This window comes from Schistocerca gregaria, chromosome 1, assembly GCF_023897955.1.
Source record: "Schistocerca gregaria isolate iqSchGreg1 chromosome 1, iqSchGreg1.2, whole genome shotgun sequence".
NCBI lineage: Eukaryota > Metazoa > Arthropoda > Insecta > Orthoptera > Acrididae > Schistocerca > Schistocerca gregaria.
The window spans coordinates 788,227,996-788,249,045 of NC_064920.1; the positions used below are offsets into that span (position 1 = coordinate 788,227,996).

At 41.3% G+C, this 21,050-nt stretch overlaps 1 protein-coding gene across 1 annotated transcript in view; it reads right to left on the bottom strand.

The window, feature by feature from the left end:
* Positions 1–20,303, bottom strand: part of LOC126269497 (beta-mannosidase) — a 221,527-nt gene extending 201,224 nt beyond the window's left edge. The window contains exon 1 of the mRNA XM_049973998.1: positions 20,225–20,303. The gene's annotated coding sequence lies outside the window, so the exon portion shown is untranslated. The remainder of the gene's footprint in view (positions 1–20,224) is intronic.
* Positions 20,304–21,050: the final 747 nt, after the last annotated feature.

Genomic DNA, 21,050 nt, shown 5'->3' on the forward strand with positions numbered 1-21,050 from the left:
CCAGGATGAGTATCACATATTGCCAATACAGCCACTAACAATCGAGTTTTCACACCAAGATGAGAAGGCGACATTTCATTATATTCTCCTTGGCCACATCACACCTTTTCCGCCAATAGCAGTGAGCTTTTCAGTAAGATATGAAAGAATGAATTCAGATTAACGAGCCGATTAACAGACCCGAAGTACTGTACGGCAGAAGTCGGGCGATGTGCAATTTATGCACTGATTTCCGGGTCCACATTTTTTTCCGTACATCAGTTACCTGTATCTCCTAATTGTGGAGCCCTGATCTGGTGATGTAATCATATTAGCAATCTGTCACTCGAGTTTCTGATTCGTTTGGCGCTTGATAAGATATCACCGATTTAATTTTCCTCTAAAGCAGGAAAGGAGTCATCACGCAGCAAAGGCTACATTTGATGCTTAAAATTATAGTTTCTGCTAGAATTTGCCTTCACTGTAGAGACAGCTAAAAATTTTGGTGGAAGCACAATTTGCTCCTTCCTTTGCCTTATAAAGTTCTCTCAAAAAGCGTAATTTATTGGATTGTATGTTTTCACTAAATTCTGATTATTCCTTAAGAATAAATGGAGAAGATTTTAGTTAGCGACATCGCAAAAACGGGATACGCACACTGGAGGAAGAGTCTGTGAGAAGTATCTGGAGGGCAACAAATATTTGAAACACCGTTTGCAAAATAAAAATGAAAGGAGTCACCACGGTCTAAGAATGCCGGCGTAGACAAATATTATCCTCGATCCCAAGTGCGATCTCAGCCTCTGCTTAAATTTTGAATAAAAATAATCGGCATACGTCCGAAGATTTTCAGAAGGCTCAAAGAGGGCGAAAGATCGGCTTCAGGACACCCCTATATGTGTGGGAAACTGTCCCTAACGACGTAACAAGCAGGAATGATTAACGGCAGGAGTATGTAGACGGCAATGGAAACCACTACGTGAAAGATGCTTAATATGCATCCACAGCATATATGGCATGTAACTGAAAAAGTGTCATGTTGATCAATTGGCCATAAAATATGGATTAGTGCCGCATTCCATTGGCTGGGAGAGGAATGCCAAAGGGGAAGAGACAATGAAAAAGATTTAAAAACCAACGAAACGGTTACATTTTATTTGTTGGAATGTGGAAGGCCAGAAATCTGAATGCATTGGGGAAATTAAGACATCTGAAAAGAGAAATGCAAAGACTCAATCTAGATATGAGAAGCTTATTTCAATAGTGGTGTAAGTCCATTTTTGTTCATTTTGAGATACAGAGCGCTGAAAAATCTGCAGTTGAGATACCAGAAACATTCAAACATATGGCTTCTTGCTAGAGATGAACCTTTCTTTCTCTTTGATTGGATCATTAATTTCAGAAGCATTACACGCAGAAAAGTGGAGGTAATGGACTTGTAGCACTATTGAAATAAGCCCTTCATATACATAGTAGGAGGAAATAGAAATGTGCTAAAAGGATTTCTGGTCAGATGAATATCATTTAATAAATTGGTGTAAAGGGTATCGAATACTCAGGAAAGTAGGACAATCAGTTAGTTATTGAGAACAGTTCATTAATTGGATTATTATCATCATAATCGATAGCAAACCAACGCCAACAACAATACAACAGGCATTCATCCAATGTCACAAGCCGAAAATGATGAGATACAGTATGCGTTAACACGGAATGAGCAGCTCAACTTGTTAAGGCACATAAAAAGCTACTTATTGTGGAGAACTGGAAGACTGCAGAAGGAGAAGAAACAGAAGACAGCTTTACGCGATATTGCGGGCTAGGTAGTAGGAATGAGAGAGGAGGAAGCCTTACTCAGTTCTGCAATAAATTTCAGCTACTAGTAGTAAGTACACTGTTCAAGAATCAGCACAGATGGCTGTAGACTTGGAAAAGCGTGGAGATACGAGAATACATTTGAATAAGATCGCGGTGGGAGAGAGTTTCCGAAAAGAGATATTGGATTGTAAGGTGTAACCAGGCGCAGATATAAGCTCAGATAGCGATTTAGTAGTGAAGAAGAGATTAAAAGAAACGCCAGCAGAATCGACGAGTAAGGGAGAGGAATACTGAAGCTTTGAGGAATGACGATGTGCATCTGAAGTTCTTTGAGGCTGTAGATTCAACAATTAATGAATGCCACAGTTGGCAGTTCCGTTGAAGAGGGCTGGACATCCCTAATAAATGTAGTCATAGAAGTTGATTAGGTAAATACAGGTACAAAGAATGTAACTGAGGAGAAACCTCGGATGAAAAAAGGAAATACAAAAATGTTTGGGGAAGCGAGGGAACACAGCAAGATAACCACTTAGGAATGAAATAAAAGGGTGGTACTGGAAAGCGAAATAGGCGCAGAAAAGTGGTCGAGAATGATGTGATCATCGAAAGAACATATTCAACACATGGAAAAGTCAAAATAATTTCAGATGAAATTAAAAGCAAATGCGTCAACTTCAAGACTGCTAAAGGAGTTACGCTGTCAAAGGCAGAAGAGAGAGCGGTCGGTTGGGTAGAAAGGGTTCCTGAGGATCTCCACGAGGAGGAGTAACTATCTGCTGACGAGACAGAAGAAGAAAGGAAGACGTAGCGGATCCTGTATTAGAGCAGGTGCGTTCCGGGAAGAGGCGAGCAATGTATTACTTCCTCCCACATAAGCGTCGCGAAATGATCGCAACGAGAAGATCCGAGAAATTAGAACTAATACGTGTGTCTACAATCATTCTTCCCACGAGGCACTGTCGAATGGAACAGGGAAGGGAGGGACAGACAGTGATACCAGAAGTACCCTACGCTGCACACCGGATGCTGGTTTGCGGAGTATAGATGTAAATGTAGAAAGTCAGTGTTTAACAGAGCTTTTGAAGACTTGCGGTCAAACATGCCAAAAGGGAAATTCCTAAAATCACTGGAGAAGGGACGCGCAGAGTAGCAGCCAAACGATTATTCAAGGTAAGGTGTAGAACAGTGGTTCACAACCTGGCGGTAATTACCACTGAGGGATAAAATTAAATTTTCTGTGGAGTAAAAACAAGTGTTCTACTGTGTTTCGGTAATGAAACTAAATTATATTTAAAATATAATAACTATTGTCACTGTTCCATAAGATTGTGAAACTGATTACGTAGGTTATACTAATAATTACGGTTTTTCAAACGGTAGGGTCCGCAGCTCGTAGTCTTGCGGTAGCGTTCTCGCTTCTCTTGCACGGGATCCGGGTTCGATTCCCGGCGGGGGCGGGGGGGGGGGGGGTCAGGGATTTTTTCCTGCCTCGAGATGACTGGGTGTTCTGTTGTCTTCATCATCATCATTCATCCCTATTAAGGTCGGAGGACGGCACTGGCTAACCACCTCCACTAGGACCTTGCCTAGTACGGCGGTGAGTGTCTCCCGCATCGTCCCCTACGCTCCTCGGAGTATGGGACCACATCATCATCATCAAACACTAGGATTAACGCAAACACTAGGATTAACGCGTGGAATTATGAGATAGACATTACATCTTCTGAAACGAATGGCCGCGCTTAATGTATCACATTGCAAATATTAATTTTATCTTAATTTTACATAAACGAAATTTTATGTTTTTTTTTCGATCGTGTGATAGACGCTCACTTACTGGGCTGCATTGATACTTGTTTTGGGCGCAGGCGGCCTGTGGGTAGCGCGTAGAGCCTACATAGTATTCTTGTTATTGTTAGTGCCAGAGATCTGCCAAATCACTAGCAGTCTGAAATTGTCCAATTTCTGCCAGTTCAGTAGAAAGTAGTCCACCGATGAAGAGACAAGTAGAGTGCATAAATTTTAATTTGATCGATTCTGAGTGTGGGTGTCGGGTAAGGGTGAAGAACGTCTCGCCATGGAGAGGGGTGGTGCATAGAAGTGTACAGTTGGCTTGCTTTTCTAAGGATGTGCACTTGCCAACCCAAAAGATAATAATCAACCGTCATGAAAATGTGGATGGGTCAATCGGTAATAGGCTCAGATAACACCATAGAAGCTGGAAATTAAAGAGCCAGATTCACCCTTTGCTGAACATCGCTTAACTAAAACCACAAATACGTAATAGACGTGCAGGGTGGGGCAAATAAAAGTGGCCCAGAGAACAGAATTCCTGGACACAAAGAATCAGATGTTGACAGTGGCCGCCATTCATCTCTTGGCAAATCTGAGTCCTGCTCAGCAAGTTGTTCAAGGAGGATCGATGCTGCACTGCTGGAATTGCTGCAGTCTCATCGGAAATGCTCTGCTGCAGTTCTTCAAGACTATGAGGGTTGTTACGTTACACCTTAGACTTGAGGACTCCCCGTACAAAGTAATCGCACACTAACAGATCAGGTGACCTGGGTGGCCAGCTATGGCCGCGACCACACAGACCTCTGCCAACAACTCTGTCATCCGTGAGGATTGTGTAAATGTGCTCCAAGGTTCGACCGGCTGTATGGGCAATTTCTCCATCCTCGCGCGGGCCACTTTTATTTGGCCCACACTGTAGAAGTCCTACACATAGAAAGTTTGCAATGCTCACTCAATTAAAGATATTAGAAATCAAGAAACTAATGTGTGTAACACCACATTTATTACTTAATTAGCAAGCTCAGTTCAATTATTCACCCCTTTTATACAATATTACAAGCAAAGAACCTTGGTATCTTCATTCACAAACAGGACGTCATCATCACCCTCTTTCATACCTGAAAGATGGCGGCCAATCACACAATCGTCTTGACATTCTTTCTCCATTTTTTCCAGTCTTCTGCATCTCGGAGCAGCAGGCCGCTTGTTTTATGTGTCTTCTCCTTTATCTGGTTCATCAATCATCTCAGTGGTCTACCCTGCAATCTCTTCCCTTTGACTTTGCTTTGGATGATCATCTTTTCCAAGTTTCCTCTTCTCTGTGACCAAAGAACTGCAGGCTTCGCTGGAAACAAATACTGAATAACTTCTTCCCCATTCTGAGTTCCTGAAGAGTTGATTTGTTGATCCGTTTGTTCATCCATGATATTCTCAGCATCAGTTCTTTTGCACTCCCCAGCAGTTATTATCATTGTTTCAGCGCCATAAAGGAAAACTAGAGACACCAGAGATTTCAGCACTCTCAATGTAGTAGGTCTGGTTAGGGCTCGATACGTCCAAATCACTGTCGGCTTCGAAGCAGCGTCGCTTTATCTCGAGACATGGCAGAAAATACGAAGAATTTCTGGTCGTATGTTAAGTATCCTAGCGACAAGACACGGTTTATGCCTACTCTACGCAATAGCAATGGAAATACTATCGACAACAGTTGTGCGAACGCAGAGTTACTAAACACAGCCTTCCGAAACTCTTTCACCAAAGAAGACGAAGTAAATATTCCAGAAATAGAACCAAGAACAGCTGCCAACATGAGTAACTCAGAAGAGATGTTGTGGGAGTAGCGAAGCAACTTAAATCACTTAATAAAAGCAAGTCTTCCGGTCGAGACTGTATACCAATTAGGTTCCTTTCAGAGTATGCTGGTGCAATAGCTCCATACTTAACAGTCATATACAACTGCTCTCTCGATGAAAGATCCATACCCAAAGACTGGAATGTGCACACGTCACAGTAAAATTCAATAAAGGTAGTAAGAGTAACCCACTAAATTACAGGCCCATATTGTTTATGTCGATACGCAGCATGATTTGGAAACATATATTGTGTTCTAACATTATGAATTAACTCGAAGAGAACGGTCTACTGACACACAGTCAACACGAATTTAGTTAAACACAACTAGCTCTTTACACACACGAAGTGATGAGTGCTGTTGACAAGGGATTTCAAACTGAGTTCGTATTTCTAGATTTCCAAAACGCCTTTGACACTGTACCACACAAGCGAGTTGTAGTGAAATTGCGTGCTTGTGCAAGTGGATTCGTGATTTCCTGTCATAGAGGTCACAGTTCGTTGTAATTGGCAGAAAGTCACTGAGTAAAACAGAAGCGATTTCTGGGGTTCCCCAAGTAGTGTTATAGGCCGTTTGCTGTTCCTTATCTATATATACGATGTAGGAGACAATCTGAGCAGCCGTCTTAGGTTGTTTGCAGATGATGCTGTGGTTTGTCGGATAATAAACTCATCGGAATATCAAAACCGACAACAAAACGATTTAGAAAAGATATCTAAATGGAGCGAAAATTGGCAATTAACCCTTCATGTTGAAAAGTGTGAGATCATCCACACGAGTGCTAACAGGAATCCATTAAACTTCGATTACACGATAAATCAGTCTAATCAAAAGGCAGTAAATTCAACTAAACACCAAAGAATTACAATTACGAACAATTTAAATTGGAAAGAACACGTAAAAAATGTTGTGGGCAAGGCAAAGCATTGACTGCGTTTTATTGGCAGAACACTTAGAAAATGTAACAGATCTACTAAACAGACTGCCTGCACTACGCTTGTCCGTGCTCTTTTGGAGTACCACAAAGCGATCTGGGATCCTTACATGGAGTACATCGAGAAAGTTCAAAGAGCAGCACGTTTTGTGTTGTCGCGAAACAGGGGAGAGAGTGTCATGGACATGATACAGAATTTGGGTTGGACACCATTAAAACAAAGGCGTTATTCGGTGCGACGGGATCATCTCACGAAATTTCAATCACCAGCTTTCTCTTCCGAATGCGAAAATATTTTATTGAGGCCGACCTACAGAGGGAGAAACGATCATCATCATAAAACAAGGGAAATCAGAGCTCGCACGGAAAGCTCGCACGGAAAGATATAGGTGTTCGTTTTTTCCTCGCGCTGTTCGATAGTGGAATAATAGAGAATTATTGTAAAGATGCTTCAATGAACCCTTTTCCGGGCACTTAAGTTTGATTTGCAGAGTATCTTTGTGGATGGAGACAATTCTAGCCATATTTCCTGTGTAGAGCCACTGAACCACTGAGCACTGGTAAGTAAAGTAATCAACTTCTTCATACTCTTATAGTACGTCAGTAGCTGGTAGTGGCTCACCTTTATCAACTCTCATGATCTTGGTCTTTCTCTTTTTAATTGACAATCAAAGGTTCTCACTTTCTCTTTTAACTCTATCCAGTAGTTCCTTTATTTCCACCTGTGATACTGCTCACGATGTGGTATCATCAGCAAATTTTAAATTACTGATTCTTCGTCCTCCAATTCGTATTCCGTAAGTCGAGCCATGAAGACTTTTTCTCATAACATATTCTCCATAGATCTTAAATATAACTGGCGATAGAATGCACCCAGCTCTAACACCTTTACAACGTTCAAAAGGACTTGAAATATTCTTTTCTAGTTTGATTACTGCCTTGCTACCAGAATAGAGGTTTTTGGTAATGCCCATTTGTGCTGGCACAATTCACAGTTTTTTCCATCAAACACAGTCGAAAGACTTGCTGTAGCCCAAGAAACAAAGAACTATAGGGGTATTGGATTCACTAAATTTTAAGACATTGAGAATCTCTTCTTGTTCCTTGTTCCAATGGTATTTCTTTTCGTAGCTTCTCAAGCGTTCATGGATGACATTTAGAAGAATCTTGCTTGCATATGAAATCAACGAAATGGTTCTGTAGTTCTCACAACACTGGGGGTTTCCTTTCTTATGAAACTGAATCGTTACCGACATGATCCAGTCTTCTATGCATGTTCCGTTATTCCATATGCTGTTACATATTGAGTGCGTGATTTACGAACCCAGATCCCCAGGTGTTTTGATCATTTTAGCAGTAATAACGTCAGGTACAGGTGCTTTATTATTTTATCAATTTAGCTATGGCTTTTAGGATTTCTTCTTTTGAGATGTTAGGTTTCTTCTCTACTGGAATGTTTGCATGACCAAGTGTTCCATTTTTATCTTCGAAATTGTTGCAGTATGATCTCCACCGATCAACAGATAATTCTATATTGGTTAGAAGCGTGCCGTCTTTATCTTCTACAACCGCTGTTCTTGGTTTGAAGGGTCTTGTCTGAGTCTTTAGTTCATCGAACACGCACCTGGTCTCATTGCATTCTCAGAATTTCTCAATTCTCTCGCATGTTTTACTAGTGTGATGATTCTTGTCTCTTCCGTATCTTCTCTGTTTTAACGCAGATAACTTGCGGTACTGCTGAATTCCTCTCATCTTCAGTTCTTCTTTCGTCTTCAATGATTTGTATGGTTTTGTTAGTTAGCTAGTTTATTTTTTGTTATCCTTAACTGCTTCTTCAGCTGTTTTAACTAATGTCTGCTTCGAGATGTTCCATTTCTAAGCAGATGCCACTTTAAAGTGTTTATTGGTCTCGATATCTAAAATTTTCAATTTCAGGCTTTTGCTCTAGTAGTCTTCTTGCTTAAAAGGTGCTCGTTTACATTTCGCCAGTTTCATTCTCAGTACAAGGCAAAGAAGCTGATGGTTAGAACCGCAGTCAGCACCAGGAATGTTTTCAACGGACGATCTCCATCTTAAGCCAGTCAAATAATACGATATTGCAGTGCCTGTGTTATTCAGCAGCACGATGCAATGTTCCTTCGGACGTGCATCCATGCACGAAGGAGCAGGCACTGCGGCTTCTACAGCGTTTATGAAATACATGAAATGTATTCGCAGTTGCAAATGTGGACAACTATCAGCTGTATAATGAAGTGATGAATACATTTCATGTAATCAAAGAATAGCCATCTGATTACGCTGAAGTACCAGCTGGTGAACTCTAGGTGGAAAGCCTCAATGGATGGTGCTGAAAACAGATGTTGGTAATAACAAACTCATTTTTCTGACAGAACTGGATCAGTCGGTCTCCACAATCATTTGCTTAAACCATGACAGCCAAGAATTTCCTTTGACGAGTCCCACTTCCATGTCTTAGCATTAATATCTCCTTGCATCATGGTAATTTTCTTTTTGGGTTCTGAGTCGAGGCACAATGAAAGATACTCATAAAATTCTTTTAACTCTCCATCATCAGCTTGTGAAGTTGGTGCATACGTCTGTACAACATTTAAGGAGCCTGCTACTAATGGAATTATCTGATCTATCAGACATATACTGTACTAGCGAAACTGGCAATGGTTTGCAATTACTAAATATGTATTGAAATTGGATATAGGTAAAAATCTCCTCTCACCCCTCTCTCTCACTCACCATCACCTCCTACCCCATCTCTTTGTTCATCTCCTCCTCCTCTTCCTTCCCCTCTCTCTGTCCATTTCCTCTTCACCCTCTCTATATTTCCATTTCCTCCTCTGCCTCCCTGATCATCTCCTCTACTCTCTCTTTCCGATTCTAAGCCTAATTTATTGTTACTGAAAACAAAACGTTGACTGGGATCTGAAGTGGCTTAAAGGGAGTTGGTAAATCGGTTGGGACCATTGATATATGGCGTATGACAAAGACCTCTCCAATTGCTGGATCTGTGTGTATAGTAGCTTCAATGACAGTATTTCTCATAATTTAATGTATGAACGGGTAGGATTACAAAGTTTCAATCGATTTGGAGTCCGTAGTAGTATTCTAATCATAAGCTGATATGCCCAAATATAACTTCCTGTTTTCTGTTAAAACGGATACCAGATAAGAAAACAAAACATCACATTGTTGTATATACAATTTTAAGTAAAATTAGCCTGGGTGTGTTTTTAGGCGGTTTTCCACATCCTAATAGGTGAATACCAGGCTGGTCCCCACATACTGCCTCAGTTACATGACTCGTATACAACTGAAACATGTTCACCCTATTCCAGGGCTCACACTAGACGTAGACAGATGGAATACACTAATTCCGTCCCAGGAGTTCGGGGTGGCAGCAGGAAGATGTCACCAAACCCGCCCAAAGATGTAAACAAGCATGCGTGAGCAGCGTCTATTAGATGGAGGGGGTCCAACAGTCGATCAGTTCCAGTCATTCCACCAGGAAGGAGGTACACGGTTCGTGTTGTCTGTAGTTCAACCATGCCTAGACGGTCAATACCGTGGTTCGATCACGTCCACATTGTTACTTTGTGCGAGGAAGAACTCTCATACTAGGGCGGTGTCCAGGCATCTTGGAGTGAACCAAAGCGATATTGTTCGGACATGGAGGAGATGCAGAGAGACAGGAACTGTCGATGACATGCATGGCTCAGGCCGCCCTAGGGTTACTACTGCAGTGGATGACCGCTACCTACGGATTATGGCTCAGAGGAACCCTGACAGCAACGCCACCTTGTTGAATAATGCTTTTCGTGCAGCCACAGGACGTTTTGTTACAACTCAAACTGTGCACAATAGGCTGCATGATGTGCAACTTCACTCCCGACGTCCATGGCGTGGTCCATCTTTGCAACTGTGACACCATACAGCGCGGTACAGATGGGCCCAACAACATGCCGAATGGACCACTCAGGATTGGCATCATATTTTCTTCATTGATGAGTGTCGTATATGCCTTCAAGCAGACAATTGTCGGAGACGTGTTTCGAGGCAACCTGGTCAGGCTGAACGCCTTAGACACACTGTCCAGCGAGAGCAACAAGATTGAGGTTCCCTGCTGTTTTGGAGTGGCATTATGTGGGGTGTACGTATACCGCTGGTTGTCACGAAAGGCGCCATAATGACTGTACAATACGTGAATGCCATCCTCCGACCGATAGTGCAGCCATACAGGCAGCATGTTGGCGAGGCATTCGTCTTAATGGACGACAATTCGCGTCACCATCGTGCACATCTTGTGAATGACTTCCTTTAGGATAACGATACCGCTCGACTAGAGTGGCCAGCATGTTCTCCAGACATGAACCCTATCCAACTGCCTGGGATAGATTGAAAAGGTCTTTTTATGGACGATGTCTCCCACCAACCACTCTGAGGAATCTACGCCAAATCGCCGTTGAGGAGTGGGACAATATGGACCAACAGTGCCTTGATGGACTTCCGGATTGTATGACACGATGAATACAGGCATGCATCAATACAAGAGGATATGCTACTAGGTATTAGTGGTACCGGTGGGTACAGCAATCTGGACCACCACCTCTGAAGGTCTCGCTGTATGGTGGTACAACATGCAATGTGTGGTTTTCATGAGCAATAAAAAGGGCGGAAATAATGTTTTTGTTGATATCTATTGCAATTTTCTGTACATGTTCCGGAACTCTCGGAACCGAGGTGATGCAAAACGTTTTTTATGTGTCTTTATATACATATACCCTATGTCTCTTTGAATGTTTATTAGCGCATTTTGTAAATATTTTAAGTAAACCGGTCAACAACTTTCCGAGCCTTTTGGTAACAGCGTTTCTGCCATTTATTGTCTATGTCCATCCAAGCGTAAAAATTCGAAGTAAATCGTCAAGAACTTGTCAAGGTTTTCGTAACAACATCTCCCCTTTACATATTAAATACTGGGTTGTTATAATTAAACATTCCTTATTTAACACAGAAGCAAATTACTGTATGAGTACCAAACTTGGTACCATTAATGTCAAGGGTTCGGGGAAAAGAAATAATGCGAAATCAATTTAACTGAAACACTTATAATGTGCTGCTACGGTACATCATACCATTAAATATTCGTACCATTACTGCTACAAAAGGGGCTAGCGCCCATCAGTGTCCAAAAGAGTCTAAAAGCGCATGACTGCATTCTGCTCAGCAGAATGAAGCATGTCCATAGTTTTGCTGGCTACGTCTCTTGATATGCTGTGCTACAGATCAGCACATGAGTGAATGTTACCCTGGTAAACCCTATCCTTCAGGTAGCCCCACAACCAGATATAACAGGGAGTGAGATCAGGTGATTGTGCCGGCGAAGCATTTAGAAACGATCAGCTGACGTTTCCAAATGTGTTTCGGAGAAGCAGGTGAACTTCACGAGCAATGTGTGGTGGGGCCCCATCTTGCGCGAAAACTGTTGAGTTCAGTAAGTCTCTTTCCTGTAGGGCAGGTATGAGATGCTGGTGGAGCATATCGTAATAACTCTGGTCAGTCACACTGCATGTCTTTGGTGCTTGAGCACCAACCTGTTGAAAAAAGAATGAGCCAATGATGAACACAGCCATGAAGCCACACCATATGGTGACACATTCACCATACAGAGGAACTTCATGCACATTGACTGGAGGTGAAGATTCCCACACTCGGCAATTCTGTGTGTTCACCTCACCTGTCAGAGAAAAATGAGCTTCGTTTTTTGATAGGATGGTCCTGCACCAGTCCTGTTCAACTTCAGTCCTTGCGAGAAACTGGAGACCGAAGTCAACACGTTGTTGTGCGTCCTGTGCTGCAAGCTGTGTACAACATTGGTTTTCTCTGGATACCATTTGAGAACGGTTCGAAGCACCTTCCGTACAGTGGACTATGGGATGTTCAAATGTAGTGACACAGCACTGCCTGACGATCAGGAATTGCGGGCAGCTTTGTCTGTCATTGCAACAGCGATTACATCAACCACCTGGTCCGCAGCTCATGGTCTAGTGCTTTGCATTGCAGCCTCTAGATCATGGTCCTGGGTTCGCTACCCGGCAGGGTTAGGGATTTTCTCTACCCGAGAACCGGGTGTTTGTGTTGTCATCATCATTCGTGAAAGTGGCTAGATTGGACTGTGTAAAAATTGAGACCCTATACAGGCGCTGATGACTGAGCAATTGAGCACCCCATAAACCAAATATCATCATCATCAACCTAGTATGGTGCAACCGGTCGTCGGCCACTTCCCAGAGCGACGCCCCAGTTCTCTAGTTGATTCAAACTTCTTTATCGTGCTTTGCACAGCCGCTGGAGAAAAAGGACCCTTCTGTTAGCCTTTCAGCTGGCGTTGTTCTTGACGTGTAGCTGCAGCATTACAGTTGTTTTGATAATAGAACTTCACCAATAATGTCCGCCTCCTTTTGTCCAAGTTCACATTGACATGTCAATAAGTGCACTGCGGCTGGTCAGGTGAGTGAGACTATGAATCACGATGACTGAACATGGCACCTGGTGGCCATAGTTAGAACTGGACAGTGGCCTTGTGACACATGTAAATCATGCATCCCATACTCTGGAAATTAATGCTACCAAGTTTGGTACTCGTATGGTAATTAGTTTCCGTGTTATAACATGTTAAATAGGGAAAGTTTAATTATAACCCCGTGGTATATTTATATACTGTATATGGAAAAAATATAGCCTGTGTCCATCCAAGTGTTTATTAAACTATCATGTAAAAATCTGAAGGAAATCGGTCAAGAACTTTTCGAGATGTTTGATAACAATGTTAAATAGTGTCTTGTCGTTATACAGTAGTGCAGATTGCGATTAGCTGTTTTGAAGTGCTCACTGCCTCTCCAGTGATACTCTGCTAATCCTAATATTCCGATTTTGGTTTGCTGGTATTCCCATTCCACAATGTGTAATTTTCCGATTTGGCATAATCCTTGTTCATTACAAGAAGTCACAGTCTTGTGAACATTCCTTTGGATATCCATAGTCTTGCATGCAGCTGTCCCCCCCCCCCTCCCCCCCCCCCCCCCATGGGGGACTGCTTATATCTCCAGACTGTTTAACAGCAAGCAAATCCATGATGAATTTTCGTGGTAACAATACATGGGATGGTTTCCCGTGGCTTTCCCCTGTCAGATGGAAATATAAAGGGCTAATTGGGTGTGGTTAGGATCAGTGGTAAGGTAGTGTTTATTCCTCGATAAGGGGTTAAGGGGAGCCAAGAGCTCACGTAGGCAGAGTTGCTAAATCTCCAAAATAGAACTAACCTTCACTAGGATTGTGAAGAAGTTCCTATTCACTACTAGATAATGACACAAATTCCCATTCCTGTGCACACAGCTCTACTCTAGGTTATGTTAATTCATAATTATTGTAAATGCTTTCCTAATGAATGTTGTAGCATACAAATGTAACTGTCAAAATTGTCAGCAGTGATTACTTGGAACGTTTAAGTCAAGAGTTGATAAATTAAGGAGCTGATGTTTTTATCTTTATGTAGTTGCAATCTTTGGAATCATTTGTGTAGACTACTAAATAATGCGCTTGTTAATTAGAAACCTAGAGTGTTCACTAATATTGAATCTTGTGAAACAAGGTAAAAAAGTGTTTAGTTAATAGAATAAACATGGGATTTTCAGAAAAATATCATCCACACAATACATAAGATATCAATGTCTGCCCCCAGTAGCTGAACGGTCAGCCGGCACGGTAGCTCAGCCTGTTCGGTCAGAGGGTTAGCAGCCCTCTAATAAAAAAAAACTGAGCTAATCGATCAACAACGAACTTAAAAAGGATGTCTTACAACGGCCGCCCCGAACAGATGCAACGAACAAAAGCGAACAAAATGAGATTTTAAAAAAAATGGTCAGCGTGACGGATTGTTAATCCTCTGGTCACGGGTTCGATTCCAGGCTGGGTCGGGGAATTTTATCCGCCCATGGAGTGAGTGTTGTGCTATCCTCATCATCATCCTATCATCCTCATCGACTACAGGTCGCCGAAGTGGCATCAAATTGAAAGACCAGCACCTGGCGAACAGCTTGGCCCTAACCATATGATTAAATAAATAAGTAAATATCAAAGGCAATTTGTCGACTTTGAAAAAGCGTTTGACAATGTGAGATGATGCAATATGTTTAAATTCCTCAGGAAAAATAGAATCTATTGGGAAAGAAGGGTGACAATATATAGGAGACAGTGCTGTACCTGGGGGATATTTTACCTAGGCATACATGATGTTCCTCGTTGGCTTTTCAGTCTAGTTACTGATTTTTGGAATCAATGAATGAATGCACTCAACAAATTACCATGAGCAATTTACAGCATTTTCTACAGCTTTTGTTGCAGTGAGACAGGAGCTTGTGTTTCGTGCGGCGTTCTAAACAATACAAGTTTTAGATATTTAAGTACAGTGGAATTACATTGACATTATTGTCATGTATCACTATGTTATACTACTTCATTTTTGCCATCGCTTCATGGTAAATTTTATTTAGAGTGCACTGAACACATTTGCTAGGAGGAAAACTTTGTGTTTTCTACTTGGAGAAGTGATTACTGGTGTGGTCTCTGGGCAGGAGGTGGTCAGTGAATCTCATTATAGAGGGCTAAGGCCCCTTGGAGTTGGGCAGTTTTTGCGGAAGTAAAGCTGCGACCTGCTTTGTGCTTTTGTCGACAGAGACGGTGCTTTCCTATCCCTGACCACTACCATCCCCAGAGAATAACTGAGCACCACATTTTTCCCTCCTTTGTTCGGACATTAAAGGGTGAGACAGCGAGATGCCTTCCGATCAGCACGTGAGAATTACTTGCAACTTTCCTCTCCTTTTTTCGTAAAATAAGCAATATTCTTGTCCACCACATGGACAACAGCATTGAGTCGTCACCTCCATATAGGGTTTTTTAAAAGTAGTGAGTTGCGGAAGGAGTACTTAATTTTGTGGTCATTTGATCACTGGCTGCCGTGAGGGTCACTCGTCTCTCAGCCGCCGTTTGGTGCTGATGGGCACACACTTTGCTGATTTTGGGTAAATGTAAGTGTCGCACTTGTGGGAACCCAGTCCATATTCTGAGCAGCTCGCTACTTGCTTATTTTGCCAGGCGACTGTTTTACTTAATTTGGTTATAATTTGTGGCATATTGTTGTATAGTTAACTTGTTTTGCAAGCTGCCCAGAATAACAGCTCTTGTGCTTCATCCATTCAGTCTTTTACATTTTTTTGCGATTTTTGCCAGTTATTAGAACAAATAAATATCAGTTAATCTCCGTCCTGAATTAAATTCCAAGATTCTTTGCATGGTCCTACGTTTCCGTTGTTAGGCGAGCCACTGGTAACAAATATAGCCCAGTGCACACGTAAGCTATTTATTTTCACTTTGATGACGTTATCGTTGTGTACAGTGGCCAATAAGTTATATTAAGAATTGAGATAAATGATCGAGCACTGCACTTGGTCATCCTGTATGATCAACGATTTGTTTCATAATATTCAGTGCATTTACGCTTCGCGACTCTGTCTCAGAACTGGGACGCAACTTTCATGCTATTTTGAGGATGTTGTCAATTCTTCAATTACAGAGTTTAATGGCGCTTAAAATTTTGTATATTTTTAAAAGTAGTTACATAACATGTGGACGGCTAAGCCATACTTCTTCACACGTGCACCATCTTGTACGTTGAAATGGATGACTTCTACCATGGAACATCCCAACAATTTCCATATCTTGACAACGGAAATTCGTGTTAGTTGCCACCAAATTATGTTTCAAAACGTTTTTAATTTGTAACTGGGTGCTGATAGTATTTCTCCTTAATTTGATTTCACTTACTGTTTATTGGTGTGTAGTAGTAATAAAATAGCGCACACAGACAATTAAATACAGTATTGACAAGATTTTTTCTACTGTAACACTTTTAATTTTGAAAAGAATATTTGTTCCTAGGTTCATGACCATGTTGTACCTTGGAACAGTTTTTCACGTTTGTAAAAACTTTATTTTTCTGGACTGTTTTTTGTAATTTAAGAAAAAGATTGCAGAGCACATGAATTGAATGCAGTCGTTTCAAAATGCAATAAGAAAATATATTAAACTTCTACTGTAGGACCGGCTAGTGGCGACAGTCTGAAAAGCGTTGCAAGGTACGACTCTCTCCCCTATTTGAACAAAAAGGGAAGTTGGAGAGAAACGTTTGGATTAAACAGAGCGAAAGGCAAGAATGCTATCATTCTCCCCTGATATTCAGCTTGTACGTCATTCTCCTCTACTACACAATTTGTACATCGAAGAAGTAATGACGGAAATGAAAGAAAAGTTCAGCAGTGCTATTAAAATTCAGGGTGAAAGGATGCCAATGATCAGAGTAACAGACGGCATTTCTGTCCTCAATGAAAGCGAGAGAGTATTGCAGCCGCTGTTTTATGGAAGGAACAATCTGATTAGCTCACAACATTGACTGAGTGTAGACCCAATGAAGGCGAATGTAATGAAGAGTTGGTTCAAATGGGACTTAACATCTGTGGTCATCAGTCCCTTAGAACTTAGGACTAGTTAAACCTAACGACATCACAAACATCCATGCCCGAGGCAGGATTCGAACCTGCGACCGTAGCGGTCACGCGGTTCCAGACTGAAGCGCCTAGAACCGCACGGCCACACCGGCCGGCAATGAGGAGTTGCATAAATGAGATTAGCGATACATCAAATTTGAGAACCGCATAGGAGACTACGTTATAAGCAAAGTAACACATGATGTACGAAGCAGAGCTCGACATTGTGTGAAAGTGAATCATGGATTGTAGGAAAACCGAAAAGGAACAGAATCTTAAGTGTTTGAGATGAGGCGTTACAGGAGAAATCCGAAAATTAAATGAACCTCCAAAATAATTAATGGAGAGGCTCTCAGCTGCATAGGAAGGGAATATGTAAAAACACTAACTGGGATAAGGTACACGATTATAAACTTTCACATTACTAATGGGAGCCGCAGAGAGCTAAATCAGTGGGGGAGGGAAGGAACTGGAATCAGGGCCGTGCCGAGAATGTTGCGAAACAGACCCCCACCGTGGGCGCAAGCACAGAGGCAATGCAAAAATGTACCGAAAAAAACAACAAGAAAGTAGAACGGTTTAAATATGAACCAGGAGAGGTACCTGACTTCTCCTAACCATCGTGTTCCTATTTTCCGTCTACGTGAAGAAGCTTCTCCTTCGGTCCGCGACTGCGAACGTATGCAGCCGTCACCGAGCCATTTCTGCAGAGGCATTTCTTCCAAACAGCATAATAAAGAGAAACGACTACTATTAAACAGACGTCTATCTCATGTGGCAACAGTGCGTTCATAGACTTACTAAAAACGCCTAGGCCACTCGCTGGCTTTAGAGCAGCGTTTGTAGACATGATATCAAATAACGTTCAATAGGACTCTGTATACCTGTTATAAGCAGGTCAGAGAATGAAATGCTTGATTTCACGTTATATTGGAAATTACAGCAAGTCAGACGGAGAAGATGTGTAAGTAAACATTATATAAGAACTGAAAGTGGAAAACATAGCAAATGTAAAAATAACGTATCTCACTATCTGCTACTTCCTAAGTTTCATGCAACTTTCTTCAGTTTCAATTGATAACTCACCGCATTTTCGTCCCTACATGTCAGAAAGAGACACTACATTATTGAGCTGATATTGTCTTGTGATGTCGACCTCATACAAAAAATTCATTTAAGAATAATTTTAAGGAAAACTTGATTACTTCAGTTTCCTTTTGTTATCTCTCGTGCCCTTCAAATCACTGGTTCAATATTTAGTCGTTCTTGCAAATAGTAGTTTCTGCTGGGAACAGCTGAATCATTTCTCCGCTATGGCACGCGTAAGGACCCTTGAGCGCGCTTGGGTTCAAACAGCTGCCGCCTACACAGCTCAATCAAGTCCAACGTAGGTCGGGGAGGAAGTACTGAAGCAAATTGTTACTTGGGCGAAGACTTCCGATTTTTGACGACGAGGACGAGCGAAGCGCGCGACGGTGGAGGAAGAAATCAAAAACGATAAATGGGATTTGCTGCTCGCAAGTCTCGGTTGGTGCGATATGCAACAGCGTTACAGTAATATTGGAAATTACAAAACCACTAAACCTAAAGTGTGGCACCATGTTATTAAACTATTAGCATCTGATACCAAAGAAGGATATCCGAAAAGCATTTGTAATTTAAAGTGTATTTCGGCTACGATGCAGTTAAATTCAGACTATTCTCTCACATACAGGTACTGCTTTAGTACTGAGGCACAGAGATTCCCCATGCATTCCAGGTTATACGTAATTCACATCCTCATGCTGATAAAAGTAAAGTAAGGAAACTTAATCTACAGTCAGATACTGAAGTTGCGTATTACGTAGTGAGTCTAACAGGTAAGTATTTGTTTCGTAATGATCTTCAATCGAGTGCATACAGTACATAGGTGTTTGCGATGCACTTCACAATGGCTTGCTGAGTATAAATGCAGATAATGATAATGGAATTGCTCGTATTTAAAGCTTCGCATAACACAATAAAGAAACACATCAATAGAATAAATGCAAACAACCGATAACTGATCGATAAATAAGCAACTTGAGGCAGCAGCACTTGCAAATTCGTTGTCGATAGATGAGAATTACTCACAAGCAATTCTGTTAAAAATTACGTTGCTATCAACGTATTCTGAGTAATATCAACAGACATATGTCGTCTTAGAAACCAAATCTAAATGGCGTTTGCACCAGCGGATCTTTCTCCGGTCTTACGTCACAAACTTCGAAATGCGATGTGTTCTGCGCTCAGATTGCAGAACATTACTGCAACTCAAAGGTTTTACATACGTCACAATTAATTTAAACCAGAGTGCAATTGCCTTATTCGATTTACAACGAACAACTCACTTCTTATTGAATATTATATTTTACTATTTCGCGATACTTATACTTTCATGAAGCTTTCAAACGACTAAAAACAACTCATCTTCTCCAGCCCACTGTCACTTCATTTCACATAGTCATCTCTCGACAGATACTTTTTTTAGCTTCACGGAACTTGTGATTTCATTTTCTGCAATGAAAAGGAATATAATGAATTTAATTTTTGCTTCGTGTAGCTATTTAAAGGCTCGAGTAAAAACCGATCTACACGAAATGAGGTGTAGTCGTTCGTCTGAGTGTTTCACACGATCATCCTCTCTGAAGCTGTAACAATGAGTTCACGTAGTTACACAATGGCTAGCATGAAAATCATGTGTAATTTTATTCTGTATCTGATGCGCACTCGATCTTTTAACTGGATGAAAGTAATAATGATTTGTTCTGCTAATTTCCGTCGACGAAAATACGAATAGTTCGCCTTTAAGGCCAACATTTTAAAGCTCGTGATCGTCACGTCGAGTTCCGACTTGCGTAGGCATAGTTATGCCTTTCTCCTGCGTTACATTACATATTCATACAGTGATGTAATTACAAGTTTTAATATGGTTGTACTTGTTTGTTATAGTTAAGATTAATTGCTTTTATCTCGGGTAATTTAGTTTCAGCAGTATTTCCCTGCTATCCGCATAATATGAGCCTGACGCGAGTACGCCTAATTGGCAACGAGGATTTTCGTCATGCTAGTGTTTAGCGTATCGGTACTTGGCGAAACAAGTTGTTTGTGTTTGGTTTTCCTTTTCCCGAGTTATAAGTTACGAATTACGCATAGCTCTAAAGCAACCATTACTATTAAATGAAATTGTAAGTAACTGCAATTTGCCGATACCTTATGAAGCCGATCCTGAAGGGTCTGCGAAGAACTCTGCCTGTCACAACAGTATCGATCAAGTGATCGCCGTTATTATCTCGTTCCAGCGATATGACCACTGCCCTTGCAGTAGCCTACGCATGCGCGCGAGGGGCACCGGCGGGGTATTTAAAATGTGTCGTTAGCCAAGGCTTGTAATTATTGAAATAACAACATAAAATTATGATCTGTACCGTTACTCGAACATGTATTTGTCCTTAGGTAGTGAATGCGCCAACAATTGAGTAATCTATGCATGCCTGACGTACAAAACTCAAAGGTTGAACATATCGTTCTGTAAGACATGCCCAAATAGAGCTATTTTTCGCGTACTGCCCACAGAAGGTAAAAATCCGGATTTCAAATCCAGTCTGCCACGCAGCTTGTTTTGTTCTGGCGTAGTTTTCATCACAACGTGTACTCCACCACTAACAGAAAAAACATTTCCAGATTATACAACAGTTTTAATAAGTGCCGGTTTTCTGCAAAACAGAGGCCTCTGGAAATGCTTGGAAAATAGATTTAGATTGCTATGATTTGACAAACAACAGTGTAGTGTAGGCCCACTGAATGGACGATAAACTGCAATCGCATCCATATAGTAACATGTGACTGAAAAATCTTTCACTTTTCCTAAAAATTGAAGATGCAGAAACCACAAGACAAAGTACTTAGGCCTATCTTCATATACTCTGAACAAAGGCTATGCTCTGCAAAAATGAAGTTCTGCATCTTGGAGAAAAAGTATTTAGAAAATTACCGAATAACGTACAGTTAGTAAACAGCATTGCAGGATTCAAAGCTG